The following is a 15,045-nucleotide window of genomic DNA, read 5'->3' as shown; positions in this document are numbered from 1 at the left end:
ACAAAACAAAACAAAACATAGATTCAAACATAAAATGAGCAGGAATTTTAAGACAGTAACAGCAGAGCATTAAGCCAAGCTCGGGGTCCCTCTCAGCATGGGGCCCTGTGTGACTGCACAGGCCAAACACCCATGAATTTGTCTCAATTTCCATCCCTCTCATGCTCTTCCCCACTGCTGTGGTCTCAGTTGGCATCTTCCTCATTTCTCCTCCCGAGGACTGCCTGTACCCTGATTTCTTCAAGGGTCTCTCCAGTCCATCAGACGCAGGCCAACAAAGGGTTTCTCTGCATTGCAATCCAACCAGCATCACCCCCCTGCCTACCAGCCTGAAGTAGCTCCCATGTCCCTTCAGGTTAAAATGCAGGCTTCTTATCAAGGCACTGCTTAGTCCTCCAGCCTCTGTGACAGCTTCACACCCTACAATCGAGCTCTGCTGATCCTGGAGAAGCTCCCTCTGAGCCTTTGCACACCTGTCCCTGCTACTTGAGGGAGATTTCCACCTGGTTACCTCCTGGCATCACCTCCCACTTGGAAGCCTTCCTCATCTCTGGGGTGGGTCAGATGTAGCCGTTTTTGCCCTCTCCCTACACACTCTGCGTTTCCTCTCTCCCAGCGTTCATCCCGTGATGTACAATAAGCAATTGACTAACTTGTCCTTAAGGCCAGGGCCGTACCGGGTCTTGGTGGCAAATGAGGGAGCGGCAGCGCTTTTGCCCTCTAATGGCATCTGTGGATCACTAGCTGGAGGCCTTGGGACTCTAAGACCCAAGCTATTCAAGTGCTACAAATAACACCGCACGGCCCCCTGTCTTTCCTGTTTCCTCCCTGCGTCTATCAAGAAGGAGCAGCTGTTTTTTGAAGCCCTGCTTTCCTTCCCATGGCTTTGCTCACCCCCACGCTGCTTAGCCTCCAAACTCAGAGCCTTAACTTTCCCATGAATACAGTTTCTCTCCAGCTCAACTTGATTCATTCATGCGGGTCCTAGTTCTCTCTCTCTCTCTGCCATTCCAATTCTCCTCTTTCCATTACATTTAGGAGAACCCTGGCTGGATATGGTGGCTCACACCTGTAGTACCAGCACTTTGGGAGGCCAGGACAGGTGGATCACCTGAGGTCAGGAGTTTGAGACCAGCCTGGCCAATATGGCGAAACCCCATCTCTACTAAAAGACAAAAATTAGCTGTGTGAGGTGGCACATGCCTGTAGTCCCAGCTACACGGGAGGCTGAGACAGGAGAATCACTTGAACCTGAGAGGCAGAGGTTGCAATCATGCCACCGCACTCCAGCTTGGGTGACAGAGTGAGACTCTGTCTCAAAAAAGCCGCAAAATGACCAAGGAAAGGGCATTTATTTATGGTATAAGAGCGGAAACCAAAAGGCAGAGGTTCCTCGATGGAGCTCTGCTGAGACGGTGCATATCAGCCATTCAACCCCTTCAGCACGCGGCGCACATCCAGGAAAGCCCCGCTGGGATTGATTTAGGGGCTATAAAGAAACATTATCAAGTAGGTGAATTTGCAGCTACAGAATCTGCAGGTAACGAGGATTGATTGTAGATGCACCAATGAACTGGAGGTCAGATTTTCAACTTCACCGTCCAGGAGATAGCCAGCAACCAAGAGCTAGAAAAAGGGATTCCTGGAGGGTGGTGAAGAAAATGGAAGTCTTAGAGGCTCAGAGACAGACGAATGTAATCCCTCAGCTGTCACCTGAGCTGTGGCTATAAAATGAGGCAACAGATTAAGAACAGTAAGCATAAGATTGAGGCCAGGCTTGGAAGCTCGTGCCTGTAATCCCAGCACTTTGGGAGGCCAAGGCAAGTGGATCATTTGAGGTTGGGAGTTAGGGACAAGCCTGGCCAAAATGCTGAAACTCCATCTCTACTAAAAATGCAAAAAAATTTAGCCAGGCGTGGTGGCACATGCCTGTAATACCAGCTATTTGGGAGGCCAAGGCAGGAGAATCGCTTGAACTGGGGAGGTGGAGGTTGCAGTGAGCTGAGATCTAGCCACAGCACTCCAGCCTGGGCAACAGAGCAAGACTACATCTCAAAAAAAAACAGAAAAGAAATAAAAGATTGGGGCAGTCCGAAGCAACCACCGTCAGCAAAGGAAGGATGAGGGGGAGTGAATGAAGGGTCCACAGGAGAATTAAGAAAGTGAGGGCCCTTGGGGCCATTCGGTGAAGCGGAGCCAGGTCACTGGTGAGTGTGCCAGGGAATCAATTAAGGATGAATATGAAGCTTGAGGCCAGGCCAGCATAATCACCATGTGGGCGCCCGTATTTCTTTACATTTGCTGACTGCCAATCCAGCTTCCTGTGTTTCTGTGAAATACAAAGGAAGAAATGCTGTGACTTCCCCTCATTCCAAGGTGAAACCAAAGAAGGGGAAACTGAGAGACCTGTCCGAAATCCTCCACCGAGCCAATGGGGAGGCCGGAATAGATACAGCCGGTCACCCGACCTGTTCTCTAGGCACAGCTTTTTGGCTTTGCCGCTTACATCTGCTTCAAGTTTTAGAAATTTCCAGGCTCTGGCTTTTTTGCTGCTTTGGGGAACAAAGCATGCCCTGTCGAGTGTACAGCAAACCTGTCCTGCTCCTAAATCCAATCATCTTCAAAACAGATGTCTGAGGTTTATTGTGCTACTCTCCAAATGTCATTATCATCCCTAAAGTGAAAAAAAGCTTTAATTATTATGAGCAGTGAAATTACCATATAATCTTCCAATTAACTGAATAAGGCACCAAATAAGTGCCCTCAAGCCTTAATTTCTACCTTGAAGTTAAGGTAGGTATCATGCTTACTTGGATCATCCTACACATCCTCAAAGTGGGCAGAGTTGAAAGGCTGTCTAAACAGGTGGGGTGGAAGGCGGTGCCCTTCTCCCTCCTGTCCGTGTGTCGTGCTCTGTTGGTCCTTCTGATTGGTTAGCGACCCTGAGTGTTTCTGAGAGCATTTTGTTGTATGCCGGGGCAGAACAACTAATCTGGCCAATTCCAAGCAGAAAAGATCAAGTACAGATTTCATATCTGAGTTTTAAGTGCTAGTAAAAAGTTGCATTAAGTTATCAAATGCACTGCGATCCTGGCTTCATCGCCAAGTGGCTCTGCAGTTTGAGGATTATGCTGCATCCCGAAGAAAAGAAAATTGTTCCGTTTAGATGCTTGGGGTAAAGGGGGATTGATCCAGTTAATTTTCAACTAATCTAAGTCAGATGGAGTTCGCTGCATAACTTTCTAAGGTTGGTGCTTGGTCAAAGAACAAGGTGATCATTTTTGTAGGATTGGAGGCCTTTGGTTGAAAAGGCATGAAGAAGTTTCTACCAGTCCTGTTTGAAATAAAATAGTAGTGTAATCTAAAGATTTTAATACAAGATCAACACAGCACATTTAGAACAACTTTTGAAAATTGGTTGACGGATGTGCTTCTGTCTCTCTCTCTTTCCGTAGACGTGTGTGTAGCATATTACATAGAGAAATCTATAAGCCCTGGGTTATGTTGGTTGCTGATGAGGATTAACCAGAAGCTACTACTCACTTATTCACCTTTGATGTGCTCTACTTCTGGTAGTCTTCTTCACTGTGTCATTCATTCAAGAACAGTTCATTGGGCTGGATGTGGTGGTTCACACCTGTAATCCCAGCACTTTGGGAGGCTGAGGCGGGTGGATCATGAGATCTGGAGTTTGAGACCAACCTGGCCAACATGGTGAAACCCTATCTCTACTAAAAATACAAACATTAGCTGGGCCTGGTGGCATGCGCCTATAATCCCAGCTACTCGGGAGGCTGAGACAGAATGGCTTGAACCCAGGAGGCAGAGGTTGCAGTGAGCTGAGATTGTGCCACTGCACTGCAGCCTGGGTGACAAAGCAAGACTCCATCTTGGGAAAAAAACAAAAAATATTGCATGGTCATGTCAGCATCCTCCCCACCCCCCCTTCCCCAGATCAACCAAAAAAATGGAGAAAAATCTGGAAGGCCACTCCTTTAGACCACTCATGCTAAGTATGAGTGCACACTCACAAAGCCTGCAAGCCAGCTGTATTAGTTCATTGTTGCATTGCTATAAAGAAATCTCTGAGACTGGGTAATTTATGCTTGATCTTAGCCAAAAGCCTGAGAAGCAATGGGATTGCGTAATTTATAAGGAAAGAGGTTGAATTGGCTCACTCTTCTGCAGACTGTACGGGAAGCATAGCAGCTTCTGCTTCTGGTGAGGCCTCAGGAAGCTTCCAATCATGGCAGAAGATGAAGGAGGAGCAGTTCTCTGACATGGCAGGAGCAGGAGCCAGAGAGAATGACCAGTGGACGCGCTGTGCACTTTTTTATTTTTTTTTGAGACAGAGTCTTCCTTTGTCTTCCAAGCTGGAGTGCAATGGTGTGATCTTGGCTCACTGCAACCTCTGCCTCCTGAGCTCAAGTGATTTTCCTGCCTCAGCCTCCCAAGTAGCTGGGATTACAGGTGCCCACAACCATGCTGGCTACTTTTTGTATTTTTATTAGAGACGGGGTTTTGCCATGTAGGCCAGGCTGGTCTTGAACTCCTGACCTCAGTTGATCCACCCACCTCAGCGTTTCAAAGTGCTGAGATTACAGGCCTGAGCCACCACGCCTGGCCCCACACACTTTTAAACGACCAGATGTCATGAGAACTCACTCACTATCGTGAATACAATACCAAAGAGAATGCTGCTAAACCATCCATTGGAAACCTGCCCCCATGATCCAATTGCCTCCCACCACGCCCCAGCTCCAACACTGGGGATTACAATACAACACACAATTGCATGGAGATACAGATCCAAACTCTATCTCCAGCCCTTCTGCTCTCACCTCCCCCGTTTTAGACAACCAGGATTTGAATTGCCTGTTCCATTTCTGTGCCAAATTATGACTCTGAAGAGGATGCCTCTCTGCCCATTGTTGGACATTATGGGATGTACAGAGTGCTCCTTTTTCTGAAGCAATGACGTTGGCCATCAAGATTCATGCAGTATCTCTTGTTCTGTTTTTTATTTTTCCCCTTTTCTTTCTGTTCTTTTCCTTTTTTTTTTTTTTGTTTTTTTTTTTTTGAGACAGAGTCTCCCTCTGTCTCCCAGGCTGGAGTGCAATGACATGATCTGGGCTCACTGCAAACTCCGCCTCCAGGGTTCAGGTGATTCTACCGCCTCAGCCTCCCAAGTAGCTGCGATTGGCTAATTTTTCTGTATTTTTGTAGTGATGGGGTGTCACCATGTTTACCAGGCTGGTCTTGAACTCCTGACCTCAGGTGATCTGTCCGCCTCAGCCTCCCAAAGTGCTGGGATTACAGGCATGAGCCACCGTGCCTGGACTTTTTTCTTTTTTTTTAAGGGCACTCTGAGTGTTTGCATCTTCTACCACACAAACAAAGCCCAGTCCAGAGACAGTGTCTATTCCTGTCAAGACCTAGATGCAGCCCCCCAGGGCTGCCAGCATCCATCTCACTTGCCAGTTATGTTAAGAGCTTTCCCACCAGGGAATGTGCCTCGCAGCCATGCGCAGTCGCTGTTTCTCTTGCTGGCAGACAGAACAGTTCTTTTTTTTTTTTGAGATGTTGTTCCACTCTTGCTGCCCAGGTCGGAGTCCAGTGGCGTCATCTCGGCTCACGGCAACCTCCGCCTCCTGGGTACAAGGAATTCTCCTGCCTCAGCTGGGATTATAGTCATGCACCACCACGCCCTGGAAATTTTGTATTTTTAGTAGAGATGGGGTTTCTCCATGTTGGTCAGGCTGGTCTTGAACTCCCAACCTCAGGTGATCCATCCGCCTTGGCCACCCAAAATGCTGGAACTACAGGCTTGAGCCACCGCACCCAGCGACAGAACAGTTATTGGCATTTTGAGCCCGAGGGGCATGGCTAGATTCAGCCCATCTCTGCACTGCTGCAGAACCACCTTGTTCACTCATTTTATGGACCCAGGGGACCGCCTCACAGGAGCACACAAAAAAAATCCACTTGGTGACTCCAGCCACCTCCTGAGCCTGGAAGGGAGTTTTCCTGATGGGTGTGAACCTGTTCTACTTCAAGGCATCTTTCACCTCTCCACAGGGCTGTGCCCCATATGGACATCCCGTTAATAAGCCAGGTGGCTATTACCCTCTTGCCTGAGTATACAGCCAAGACACTGGTCACTGCCCAGGAGTCAGTAAAAACCCAAACAGGGGGCTTCTACCACTGTTCAACTGATCAAATATCTATTTCACAATATCACACTCCTGAGGAACACTTAGACACCATGATTCTTTGAAAATCAGTTATTGGCATCATTCTGGTAAAAATCAGCAGCTAGGAAAACAGCATGCAATTCAGCTCACTGAGCTGACTGATTTTTACCGTCTTTAGCCAGATTAGCAGCCCTCCAAACAGGATGTTGTTTGTTCACCGCGAAATTGTCATTCACAGACCAAACAGCTGGGGGTGAGTGAGTTGAGAGTTGGTTATATAGGGCACTATCAAACTGTTGATAGAATCCAGCAGCTCCTCACTGTTCTAGAGTCAGTCGTAGGAGAAAAGAGGCTCCCTGCTTGGGAATATCTCCTCCCTGCATTCCTCAGGTAGAATGATCCAGTATAAACCATTTCCATTTTATTATGTTTCTTTCTCCCTTTTTTTTTTTTCTGAGATGGAGTCTTGCTCTTGTTGCCCAGGCTGGAGTGCAATGGTGCGATCTCGGCTCACTGCAACCTCTGCCTCCCAGATTCAAGTGATACACCTGCCTCAGCTTCCCAAGTAACTGGGATTACAAGCGCCTGCTACCACGCCTGGCTAATTTTGTATTTTTAGCAGAGATGGAGTTTTTCCATGTGAGTCAGGCTGGTCTTGAACTCTCGATCTCAAGTGATCCACCTGCCTCAGCCTCCCAAAATGCTGGGATTACAAGCATGAGCCACCGTGCCTGGCCCCTCCCCTCACTTTTCAACCTTTTCCAAACAAGCTTCTGTCCCCAACCCCGATTCCATATGGTTTCAAAATGGTTCTTCACGGCCTCCGTGTTGCTGAAACCATGGGGTTGTCTAACTCTCCTTCTTTCTGAGCTTTTGGCACTGTAGACCAAACAGCTTGAGGCATGGGCAGGCAGCCTGGAGGACCAGAGCATTTGGGCAATGGCTGGTCCTCATGAGCCTGTCCTACTGCCACCCAGCAGCCCATCCTCGTGGGACTGAGGCTGGCTACGGAAGGCATTCTGCACCCCCTTGCTCCGTGTGTTACCCAAGGCTCCATGGTGCCTAGGCTTTCTTTATTGTTTAAAAGTGCAGGTCAGATAACTGCAGGTGAAGTTTTCTTAAACAATTTTGTTTATATATCCAAAGTGGATAACTGGGTGAGCTTTCACAAAGTAAAGCACATGCACGCCATGCAGATCAAGGAACAGGGCATGGCTAACTCACCTGGGCGTCTCATTCTCCCCTCCCTAATGCTAGCTCCTCTCCTCCCAAAGGTAATGCTATCCTGGGGATACGGATTATTTTTTTCCTTTTAAATAGACTTAATGTGTTAGAGAAGTTCTAGGTTCATAGAAAAATGGAGCAGAGGCCAGGCACTGTGGCTCACACCTGTAATCCCAGCACTTTGAGAGGCCGAGGTGGGCAGATCACGAGGTCAGGAGTTTGAAACCAGCCTGACCAACATGATGAAACCCTGTCTCTACTAAAAATACAAAAAATTAGCCGGGCCTGGTGGTGCATGCCTGTAATCCTAGCTACTTAGGGGGCTGAGGCAGGAGAATTGCTTGAACATGGGAGGTGGAGGTTGCAGTGGGCAGAGATCTTACCACTGTATTCCAGCCTGGGTGACAAAGAAAGAAGAAAAGAAAGGAGAGAGAGAGAAAGAAAGGAGGGAGGGAGGGAAGGAAGGAAGTAAGGAAAGAAGGAAGGGAAGGAAAAGGAAAGAAACAGAAAAGAAAAGAAAGAAAGAAAAATGGAGCAGAAAGTGCAGAGTTTTCATCAACCTCTACCCCCATCTGCCACACACACACACACGCAGCTTCCCCCACTAGCAATATCAAACCTGAGTGGGATATTTGTTATAATCAATAAACCTACATTGACACATCACTGTCACCGAGAGTCCAAAGTTTACATGAGGGCTCACTCTTGGTGTTCTACATTGCATGGGTTTGGACATACGGACAATGACATGGATCCACCATTGTAGTATCACACAGAGTAGTTTCACTGCCCTAAAAATCCTCTGTCTTTCACCAATTCTTTCTTCCTTTCTCCTGACCTCTGGCAACCGTGGATATTTTCGCTGTCTCCATAGTTTTGCTTTATCCAGAATGTCATGTAGTTGGAATCATACAGTGCGCAGCCTTTTAGGATGGGCTTCGTTCACTTAGGAATATGCATTTAAGGTTTCTCCATGTCTTTTTGTGGTTTGATAGCTCATTTCATTTTAGTGCTAAATAACATTCCATTGTCTGGATGTGGGCCTAGGTTTCTTTGTTTTTGTTGTTGTTGTTGTTGTTTGAGATGGGGTTTTGCTCTGTTTCCCCGGCTGGAGTGCAGTGGCACAATCTCAGCTCACTGCAGCCTCCACCTCCAGGGTTCAAGCAGTTCCCCCACCTCGGCCTCCAACGTAGCTGGAATTACAGGGGCGTGCCACCACACCCGGCTAATTTTTTGCATTTTTAGTAGAGATGGAATTTCACCATGTTGGCCAGGCTGGTCTCGAACTCCTGAGCTCAGGTGATCCATCCGCCTCAGCCTCCCAAAGTGCTGGGATTACAGATGTGAGCCGCCACACCTGGCCAGGCCTAGGTTTTTGAAGAAGGAATTGAACTGAGTGCAGGGCAGGTTGTACTGCTGAAGCGTCTTCTTTGTACTTGGAATGTGCTAGAACGGATAGACTTCAAAGTGCAAAGCGTCTGAAGGATCTGGCATTAGTTAATTGTATGCACTGAGCTTCTGTCCCCAGAATACCACTCTCAGAGTAAGAATATGGCAAGGCCGGTTGGATAGGTGGGGCATGGATTGGAGGCTCAGGCCACTGCACTGCACATACAGGTCTTGATGTAAACGGTCTGGTGGAGGTCAAGTTCTGTTTAGCAGGGATAGACTATGTGACAGAGTGAAGAAAGGTAATGGTCTCAACGCAGCAAAAGCTTCATTCCCACTCATGTGACAGTCTGTGGAGCAGGCAGCTCCTCTCCTCATGAACCTGGGACCCAGGTATCTTCCATCTGGTGGCTCTGCTTCTCCGGAGCCTTGTTATTTTTTCCATCTAGCTATAGTGACAAGATCTTTTGGACGAGCCGTGAATATTAAACCAAAGGCAAACTCTGGAATTTGATTTGACGTGTGGTCAGCTGCTCACTTAGCACAGTCTGGGAAATGCTGGGGTGATGGACAAGAAGGTTTTCATGAGGAGGCTGAAGAGATCTAAGTATAGGGGTGCCAGCCTGGGGCACCTCAGCAGGGGCACTGGCCTAGGGGTAGCATCAGGGTGATCCTGATTTCCCTTGGGCAGGGTGTGGCTCACGACGGGGTGCTGAGAACCCACCAAGAAGGCTGGTACTTTCAGTACTCATTGTTTTATGAGGGCCTGCCTGTGTGCCAGGCGGGAAGACACTGACCAGAGGCCCAGGGCCACTGAAGGGTCTCGGCCTGGTCTCTTGGTTCCTGGGGGGTACACTGTACAAGCGATGATATAGTTCCAAGGGGCAGGATTCTGACACACACTCCTCGTACCAATGTCCATTTTGCCACTCATGTTAGATTTTGTTTCTCTAAGTGAACTTACTCAGGACAGCTGGGTTCTTGGCCATTCTTCCAGTGGTTTTCAAGGGAGAAAAAAGAGTTTCAGCAAGACAGCTAACGTCTGGATGAGCGAGCCAGGAAGTTTCTGTAGCCTTCCTCTAGTGAGCACTCTGGGCTGGTGGGCGTAAGGACCCCAGTTTCATGTGAGTCCGTGTGAAGAGACCACCAAACAGGCTTTGTGTGAGCAACATGGCTGTTTATTTCACTTAAGTGCAGGCGGGCTGAGTCTGAAAAGAGAGTCAGGGAAGGGAGATGGGGTGGGGCCGTTTTATAGGATTTGGGTAGGTAAAGGTAAATTACAAAGGGGGGTTGTTCTTTGGCTTGCAGAGTGGGAGTCACAAGGTGCTCAGTGGGGGAGGTTTTGAGCCAGGATGAGCCAGGAGAAGGAATTTCACAAGACAATGTCATCAGTTAAGGCAGGAACAGGCCATTTTCACTTCTTTTGTGGTGGAATGTCATCAGTTAAGGCAGAAACCGGCCATCTGGATGTGTACGTGCACGTCACAGGGGATATGATGGCTTAGCTTGGGCTCAGAGGCCTGACATTCCTGTCTTCTTATATTAATAAGAAAAATAAAATGAAATAGTGGTAAAGTGTTGGGACAGCAAAAATTTTGGGGGATGGTATGGAGAGATAATGGGCGATGTTTCTCAGCGCTGCTTCGAGCGGGATTGGGGTGGTGTGGGAACTTAGAGTGGGAGAGATTAAGCTGAAGGAAGATTTTGCGGTAAGCGGTGATATTATGGGGTTGTTAGAAGGAACATTTGTTATTTAGAATTATTGGTGATGGCCTGGACACAGTTTTGTATGAACTAAAAAACTAAACAGAGAGGAGAAAAACAGGTATTAAAGGTCTAAGAATTGGGAGGACCTAGGACATCTAATTAGAGTGCCTAAGGAAATTCAGCATAGTCCTGTCAGCAAAGATTATTTATTTACTTCAAGAGTTTAGAGTGGCAGCTTCGGAATAGCACCAGGAGATATCAGCTGTGATGGCTTGGAGAAACAGTGTAAACCGACAGTGTAAACAAGAGCAGGGCATGTATGAGTAGTTGGGAACAGTGAATAGGAGTATGACTAGATAGACGATAGTAGGGATGACAAGTTTTTTTGGGGGCACAGTCTATGTTGGCCTGGTGTCCAGAATTAGACTGGGGCCTAATAAAAAGGAGCGTCTATACAGGAGCTCCAATGGGCTGTATTTTGTAGCATTCTGAGGACAGGTCTGACTTCTGAGAAGGGAAAGTGGTAAAAGTATTGTCCAGTCCTTTTTAAGTTAGTGGCTGAGCTTGGTGACGTGTGTTTTTAAAAGACCTTCAGTCCATTCTACTTTTCCTGAAGACGGAGGACTGTAAGGGATATAAAGTTTTCACTGAATACTAAGAGCCTCAAAAACTGCTTGGCTGATTTCACTAATAAAGGCTGGTCTGTTATCAGACTGTATAGAGCTGGAAAGGCTAAACTGAGGAATTATGTCTGACAGAAGGCAAGAAATGACTGTGGAGGCCTTCTCAGGCCCTGTAGGAAAGGCCTGTACCTATCCAGTGAAAGTGTCTACCTAGACTAAGAGGTATTTTAGTTATCTGACTCGGGGCATGTTGAGTAAAGCTAATTTGCCAGTCCTGGGTGGGGGCAAATCCTCGAGCTTGATGTGTAAGGAAGGGAGGGGGCCTGAATAATCCCTGAAGAGTAGCAGAATAGCAGATGGAACACTGAGAAGTTATTTCCTTGAAGATAGATTTCCACGATGGAAAGGAAATGAGAGGTTCTAAGAGGCGGGCTAGTGGCTTGTACTATAGCATAGCCTGCCTTTGCTGGTGTGTGGCGATTAGGCCTGGTGGAACTGCCATCAATAAATCAAGCGTGATCAGGGTAAGGAAAAGGAAAGAAGGAAATATGGGGAAATGGGGTGAATGTCAGGTGGATCAGAGAGATACAGTCATGGGAGTCAGGTGTGGCATCAGGAATAATGTGGGAGGCCGGACTGAAGTCCGGGCCCGGAACAATGGTGACTGTGGGACTTAACAAAGAGTGAATACAGCTGAAGGACCCGGGGAGCAGAAAGTATATGCATCAGGTGTGAGGAAGAAAATAGATTTTGGAAGTTATGAGAAATGCAGAGAGTGAGTTGAGCATAGTTTGTGATTTTGAGGGCCTCTAAAAGTATTAGGGCGGCAGCAGCCGCTGCACGGAGACATGATGGCTAGGCTAAAACAGTAAGGTCAAGTTCTTTGGACAGAAAGGCTACAGGGTGCAGTCCTGGCTCTTGTGTAAGAATTCTGACCGCACTAACCATGCCTAGGAAGGAAAGGAGTTGTTGTTTTGTAAGGGATTGAGGTTTGGGAGATTAATCAGACATGATCAGCAGGGAGAGCACGTGTGTTTTTATGAGAATTATGCTGAGATAGGAAACAGATGAGGATGAAATTTGGGCTTGACTGAAGTAATGGGAGCTGTCTGTGAAGGCTTGTGGCAGTACAGCCCAGGTAATTTGCTGAGCCTGATGGGTGTCAGGGTCAGTCCAAGTGAAAGCGAAGAGAGGCTGGGATGACGGGTGCAAAGGAATAGTAAAGAAAGCATGTTTGTGATCCAGAACAGAATAATGGGTTGTGGAGGGAGGTACTGAGGATAGGAGAGTATATGTGTTTGCCACCATGGGGTGGATAGGCAAAACAATTTGATTGATAAGGCGCAGATCCTGAACTAACTTGTAAGGCTTGTCTGGTTTTAGGACAGGTAAAATGGGGGAATTGTAAGGAGAGTTTATAGGCTTTAAAAGGCCATGCTGTAGCAGGCGAGTGATAACAGGCTTTAATCTTTTTAAAGCATGCTGTTTGGTGGGATATTGGGGTTGAGTGGGGTAAGGGTGATTAGGTTTTAATGAGATGGTAAGGAGTGCATGATTGGTCGCCAAGGAGGGTGTAGAGGTATCCTATACTTGTGGGTTAAGGTGGGGAGATACAAGAGGAGGATGTGAAGGAGGCTTTGAACTGGCAGAAAAGGTGGCAATGAGGTGTGGCTGTAGCCCAGGAATAGTCAGGGAAGCAGATAATTTCGTTAAAGTGTCTTGGCCTAATAAGGGAACTGGGCAGGTGGGGATAACTAAAAAGGAGTGCTTAAAAGAGTATTGCCTAAGTTGGCATCAGAGCTGGGGAGTTTTAAGAGGTTTAGAAGCCTGGCTGTCAATACCTACAACAGTTACGGAGGCAAGGGAAACAGGCGCTTGAAAAGAAGGTAATGTGGAGTGGGTAGCCTCCGTATTGATTAAGAAGGGGACGGACTTACCCTCCACTGTGAGATTTACCTAAAGCTCGGCGTCCATGATGGTCTACGGGGCTTCTGAGGTAATCAGGCAACATCAGGCTTCAGCTGCTAAGCTGAAAGGAGTCAGTCAGAGAGGTTTGGGCCAGAGTTCCAGGGGCTCTGGGAGTGGCTGCCAGGTGAGTTGAACAGTCCGATTTCCAGTGGGGTCACGCACAGATGGGACGTGGCTTAGGAGGAATCCTAGGCTGCAGGCATTCCCTGGCCTGGTGGCCAGATTTCTGGCACTTGTAGCAAGCTCCTGGGGGAGGAGGTTCTGGAGGAACGCCTGGCTGCTCTGGTTCAGGCGTTTGGAAGTTCTTGTTTGCTGGAGATGTGGCTGGAGTTTGTCTCACGGTGGAGGCAAGGAATTACAACCTTTTTCTATTATTGTACACCTTGAAGGTGAGGTTAATTAAACCCTGTGGTGGGGTTTGAGGGCCAGAGTTTAATTTTTGGAGTTTTATTTAATGTAGGGAGCAGATTGGGAAATAAAATGCATACTGAGAATAAGACAGCTTTTTGACTTTTTAGGGTCTAGGGCTGCAAAGTGTCTCAGGGTTGCTGCCAAACAAGCCATGAACTGGGCTGGATTTTTATATTTGATGAAAAAGAGGCTAAATGCTATCTGATTTGGGATAAAGAAAAAGAATTAACATTGACTATATGTTTAGTTCCAGGCACCTTTTTAAGAGTAAATTTCTGAGCAGGTTGGGGAGGGCTAGTCATGGAATGAAACTGTAAGCTGGACCGGGTGTGAGGAGGGGAGGTGATAAAAGGATTACAGGGTGGAGGAGCAGAGGCTGAGGAAGAATTGGGACCTAGCTGGGCCTGGCGAGGAGCAGCCTGGGGAGGAAGGGAGAGGTCAGATTGGTCTGTAAAAAAGGAAGATTGGAAAGACTCAGTGATGCTTGGGTTTGGGACTGAGGGGACAGGCGGGAGGGAAAGGAGGAAGATTTGGGATGAGTTGCTTTGGGCACAGAGACTAGGAAGGGACCAATGTGTAAAAGAATGCCTGGAAGTCAGGCACCTCAGACCGTTTGCCTATTTTACGACAAGAATTGTTTAGATCTTGCAGGATGGAAAAATTGAAAGTGCCATTTTCTGGCTATTTGGAACTACTGTTGAGTTTGTATTGGGGTCAAGCAGCATTGCAGAAGAAAATAAGATGCTGAGATTTTAGGTCAGGTGAGAATTGAAGAGGTTTTAAGTTCTTAAAAATATAGGCTAAGGGAGAAGAAGGAGGAATGGAGGGTGGAAGGTTGCCCATAGTGAAGGAAGCAAGCCCAGAGAAAAGAGACAGGGAGGGAAGGGGTTCAGGGGTTCTTACCCTCCAGAAAAGTGGGAAAGGGGTTGGGATGCAGAGATACAAGGTCTGGGCATGGAAATAAGGGATGGGGGCACAGAGAAAAGGGGTCGTGGTGTGGAAATAAGGGATTGGGGTGCAGGGATATGAGGTTGGGGTGCTAGTCCCTTCCCCAGAAAAGTGGGACTTGCCACTAAGGGTGAAGGAGAAGGGGTTGGGGGTTTCTTGCCCCCTAGAATGGTGGAGAAGGGGTACAGACATGGAGAGATGGGGTTGGGGTACTTGCCCCTCTCCCAGAAAAGTGGGACTTGCCGCTAAGGGTGAAGGAGAAGGGGTTGAGGGGTACTTGCCCCTCCCACAGAGAAGCAGAGAAGGGGTAGAGACATGGAGAGAAGGGGTTGGGGTACTTGCGCCTCCCACAGAAAAGCGGGACTTGCCACTAAGGGTGAAGGAGAAGGGGTTGAGGGATACTTGCCCCTCCCCCAGAAAAGCAGAGAAGGGGTAGAGACATGGAGAGAAGTGGTTGGGGTACTTGCCCCTCCCACAGAAAAGCAGAGAAGGGGTACAGACACGGAGAGAAGGGGTTGGGGTACTTGTCCCTCCCGCAGAAAAGCGGGACTTGTCACTAAGGGTGAAGGACCAAGGCAGGC

General features: G+C 47.8%; 1 pseudogene; it reads left to right on the top strand.

Moving 5' to 3' along the window:
• The first annotated feature begins 296 nt into the window (after positions 1 to 296).
• The window catches only part of LOC129026390 (olfactory receptor 7E24-like), a 41,224-nt pseudogene continuing 26,475 nt past the window's right edge, over positions 297 to 15,045 (top strand).

This window comes from Pongo pygmaeus, chromosome 18 (genome assembly GCF_028885625.2).
Source record: "Pongo pygmaeus isolate AG05252 chromosome 18, NHGRI_mPonPyg2-v2.0_pri, whole genome shotgun sequence".
Lineage (NCBI taxonomy): Eukaryota > Metazoa > Chordata > Mammalia > Primates > Hominidae > Pongo > Pongo pygmaeus.
The sequence above is the reverse complement of the archived record's forward strand: the minus strand, read 5'-3'. Positions and strand labels throughout refer to the sequence as shown.